This window comes from Pinus tabuliformis, chromosome 1_2, assembly GCF_031772625.1.
Source record: "Pinus tabuliformis cultivar Carrire ecotype Pingquan chromosome 1_2, CPIR1, whole genome shotgun sequence".
NCBI classification, from domain to species: domain Eukaryota; kingdom Viridiplantae; phylum Streptophyta; class Pinopsida; order Pinales; family Pinaceae; genus Pinus; species Pinus tabuliformis.
The window spans coordinates 20,697,088-20,702,061 of NC_142298.1; the positions used below are offsets into that span (position 1 = coordinate 20,697,088).

At 34.8% G+C, this 4,974-nt stretch overlaps 1 pseudogene across 1 annotated transcript; it reads left to right on the forward strand.

Annotated features, from left to right (window-relative positions):
- Window positions 1–3,665: 3,665 nt before the first annotated feature.
- Window positions 3,666–4,420, forward strand: LOC149204121 (thaumatin-like protein; annotated as a pseudogene). Its single transcript, XR_016251738.1, has 2 exons — window positions 3,666–3,756; window positions 3,846–4,420. The product of XR_016251738.1 is annotated as a thaumatin-like protein (transcript).
- The last annotated feature ends 554 nt before the right edge of the window (window positions 4,421–4,974 follow it).

Consider the following 4,974-nt stretch of genomic DNA (forward strand, 5'->3'; position numbering starts at 1 on the left):
TTTCGATTCTGTAGAACTATTCTGCTGTTGTTTTAGATCGGATCTAGTGGAATCTTGGCTTGTGGCTATTGTTTTCTGTTCTTCCTATGTTGCAAAATAGAAAATTGTTTGTAGCTGGTGAAGGCTCTGGTGAAGGGCAAATTGACTGAAGCTGCTGCGTGCAGAAGATACTGTCGAATGTGATTTCCTTGTTCCAGCCACGAAAGGAGGAGAGAGTTATTGAGTCTTGACTGTGGTTGGGTTTCTGTTTGCAAAAGCCATTGTTGGAACACCAAGTTGCCAGTGTGGTGCAGATCATAGCGAAGCTTGTACCTATTAAGGCTAGTGAAGTATAGAGTAAAAGCCAGTTGTTGTGTGGAGTAAAATCCGTATGGCTTGGCGTAGCGTGGAAGTTGAATTTTCTCAAAACCCAGTATAATGTTCTTTAAATCTCGTGAATCTCTTTTTAAATGCTCTTTTTATAACAACGTTGCATGAAACAAAAGAAAAGAAAAGAGGGTTGATTCAAATAAAGGAAAAATTTTAATGCATTTACACAATGTCATTAAAGTTATGAAAAACACCTTGTGTCAAAATATTTTGGACTTTTCATTGTTTTTTAAGTGGGTTTATTAAAATAAAAGTGCCTATATATGGGTGATATTTGTGTTATTGCTTTCAAAGGAAAGTATATATAAAATGGGTTTGTGCAGTGAGAATCGTAAGGCCTGATTTAATGCAATAGACTCAATCAATTACGGAGAAAATTGAAAAATTGAAATATTTGGGGAGAAAGAATGAAATGGCAGAAGTTGCAGAAGAATTAGAAATGCTTCCAGAATTTATGCCTAATGAAAATATGAATCAACATGAAGAATTTGAAGACAGTAATGCAATATTGAAGCGATTAATGCCAGTTTTGCCAACTTTCTCACGTAAAATTTTTAATCTATGGGCAATTAAAATGGAAGGATTTCTTGCTTCAGTAGATTTACGGAAATTTGTCCAAGAAACTTCTATGAATTCTGATGATAAGTGTAGAACTGAAATAGCATTAATTCTCATTATATCAGCTCTAGATGAAAACATTTTGTCTAGTATTTTGCATGAATTTGGTGAAATACATAATGCAAAAATATTTTGGGATGTCCTTGAAATGAAGTACAATACAGAGGGGGCTGAGAAAGTTGAAGATGATGAAAGTGGTGTTGTCAAAAATGGTGATTGTGTTGAAAGCATCATATCTGGGATCAAAACTGAAAGTATAACTGTAGTTGACAATAGAGTAGCATGTGATAGTGAGGAAATTCCTTGTGATGCAGAAACATATGAAGTAAAATTTGATGATAATTATTTGTCTCATGAACAGTGGTTCAATCTCATGCAAGAAAAACATCTTATTTATGAGTTGTTGTTTGGTGAGAAGAAATGCCTACCTCCATACACAAATCAAATGCAAGGCAACATGCTTGCAACAACAGAATTGACTAAAGAGGTTGAAGACATGAATCGACTAGCTATGTCAACAAAGAAAAATGAAGGAAGCAAAGCTCTCTTCAAAGAGCACAATGGCAAGAATCAGTATGGTTCTTTTTATGAATCTAACGTTGTTTTAAAGTGTGCAGATATTGATAGCCAAAAAGAAGTAATAAAATAAAAAATTGCAAGCATTAAGGACAAGCATAGGTCCCAAGAACCTGTAGCAATATTGAATACAAAGAATGTTAATCCGCAATCAAGAAAGGAGAAGCTCCATCACTATTTTATGGCAAGAAAAGTGGTAAGAAAAGTGAATATGAAGTTGCATCCACAAATGAACAAGCATGGACCTTTTAGTAAGAAAGCAAAAATGAAAGGTGTGTTATCAAATCATGTGTTGTGGAAAATCCAAATTATGTTGTAAGCCTCCCTGAGAGTTAGACCAGTAGGCATGTTAATTACGAGTATGTCTGTGTCTTATGCATTATGCTATAGGGTATTTTGTGTGTTTATCTTATGGTTGGAATTAAGGGGGAGTGTTGGAAAGCATTAATTCCAATTACCTACATTAAATGCGTTGAGCACAGTTTCTCCCAGAAAATTCTTGAGGAATTTTCGAGAGTTCAAGTAGCTTCCCGAAGAAGCCACCATCACCGATTTGAGAAGCTTCTTCATTGTATATAGATACCCTCTTTGGCAATCAAATGTTCAATAGCGTTTTGTGTTCACTTGTGAGTTTTTCGCTATGATAGAGAAGTCGTGGCAGCAAATCCCTTACAAGTCACAACAAAGAGTGACAATTGAAAGGTAAAACACTTGAATGGTAAAGGGGACACTTGAATGGTAAAGGGGTGACACAGTGGCCTAGAAAGGTTGTGAGACAACTTTAGATTAAAAAAATTCCATACAAATTAATTTAACATAAAATGTTATGAACTCTTGCTAACCCACGCTAAAGCATTAGTCAGCTTCATTTTTTAATTATATTTTAACTTTATTCTAGCTTTATATGAAAAAGTGATTTTTTTCGTGCATTGAGATTCCAAAGGCTTCATTGGGTATGGTTGGCAGTGAAAACACTTTTCAATATTTAATAAGTTGATAAAAACGTTTATAAAATACGAATAGAAAACTTTATATTAAAATTATCGTTTTGATTGAAAGTAATGCTAGGGAGAGGACATCTATCGCTATAATAAGGGAGGCAGAATACTTCACCCATTGACGCAGATGATGCTCAAGCCTTGGATAAAATGAATATTATCAGACGTAGTCGTAATATGAATAGGAATGCAATTCGCGTGTGACGACTCCACCCGCTCTGGTAAGTCATGCACCCTCCGGTTTCTCGTGTTATAGTCACGGTCAATCAGGGTAAAAAAGTTGCAAATAGATTCGAGTTAATTGAGTGTATTTAAGGTAATGGGGAGAGTTTAATGATAAATTTTCTAGATTGATATAATTATGAATGGTTTCATTGATATTCATCCACATATTATAATTATCCTAAAATATGTTATCCGATGTATAACTTCATTACCAATATTCTAGTTTTAAAATGAATAGTTTGGAATATGAGTTATATGAAAAAAGTTGCAAATTATGAAAAATAAAATCCAACATCGGTAAATTTATGGTTATTTTTATTGAACTTTGAAATATTTTAATGATTTGATGGAAACAAGTTGCCTCAACTGTCTAACTTTGTTGTGAGCTCTTTTCAAATCTGACATTGTTCTTGTTCTTTTTCAAATAACTGGCAATTTGCCCTCAAATATGAAAAAGTAGTACTAGGTAAACAGGATATCTGCGTGACATCTTTTTGATCATAAATGGACTCGTTAGTCAATATTCATGACCAGTCATATACTATTCATTGTTCGGTTGCTATCACATGGGTTGCTTTACGCAGCACTCTCCACAATATTTTTCCCTGTTACATACGCTGCTACTCTCAATTTGTTTTTCTGGACATTAACTACATCCGTGCTGTGTACGCAATGGCCAAATTGTTTTCATTGACATTGAGTTCGTCCATTCTTTTGGCGAACAGTCCCTAACAACATGACTTTACGGAGTTCCACGATCAATTGCTAGCCTGCCTATATATAGCAGGTAACATATTCACCTCTCCTCACCTGTGGTATTCATGCATGAAAACTGCAAATCATTTTTATTGTGTTGAATTATTTTAGTGTTTAGCTTTGTCGCTGGTCGTTCCAATGGCGGGAAGAACATTAGCAGTTGATATTTTAATTATAGGAACAGTAGCATTAGTGTTTACTGTTTATATTCAAGGTAAGGTCGTCAGCCCTCATGTCTACTATAGATGGTCCGTATGTGTTGATATATCATAAATAAATATTCGATTGTTTTGCCAACTACAGGAGTCCGAGGTGCGACATTTATGTTCCAGAACCATTGTTCAGACACGGTATGGGCCGCAGGGATTCCCGTAGGTGGTGGCAAAGAGTTGGCAAAGGGTGCACCATGGAGTGTTGAGGTGCCCGCAGGAACAAGCGCAGGCAGATTCTGGGGACGTACGGGCTGCTCCTTCGACGCCTCTGGTAAAGGAAGCTGCAGCACTGGTGACTGCGGCGGCGTGCTCAGCTGTACAGTCTCGGCACAGCCTCCTACAACACTGGTTGAATATACTCTGAATGGGGGCAACAATCAAGATTTCTATGACCTCTCTGTAATTGATGGTTTCAATGTCCCTCTCTCCCTAACTCCCTCCGACGGTAGCTGCAAAGCACTGACATGCAACATGGACAAGTTCCCAGATGCCTACCTATATCCTACCTATATCCCACTGATGACACTAAAACCCACGCTTGCGCTTCTGGTGCTAATTACAACATTATATTCTGCCCTTGATTAGAAGTTTATCATACTGAATTCTCTGGTCGTTACATAAAATCCATCGCTAGTAAACCGATTTCTATGTAGTATCATACCTTTAATAAGAGTATTACAATCATGTTGACTGTAATTGTAGTATCATATTTATAATAAGAATACCATTGCGTGCATGGTTGTTGATTGTAGTATCATATTTATAATAAGAATACAATTGCGTGCATGGTTGCAAGAAGTTCTATTCCTGTAAATGCCAAAGCCAAAGGCGTTTTACTTCTAATTTGTAAATGAGTAATGCTATTTTAGATATCTTAAGGGGTATATGCATCAATTTAGATATCTCTAAGTGATCTTAAATGATTTATTAAATGATTAAAGATGCTTTTATAAATGTTAAAGTAAATAACTATGGATGATTTTATAAATGTGGTTTAAGTAAATAACTCTGGATGATGTTATAAATCTTAAAGTAAATGATTATATAAATTACGTGCTGTTTATCTATGATTAATTAATTATATTTTTTTATTAATGCTATGTTATATTTTTAAATTGTTATTATTATTATAGTTTATATTAAATTTTAAGTAATAATTTATTGTGACTCTTATCTTCAATTAATTATCATTAACATATTTTTTTTATTATTTTTTAGTT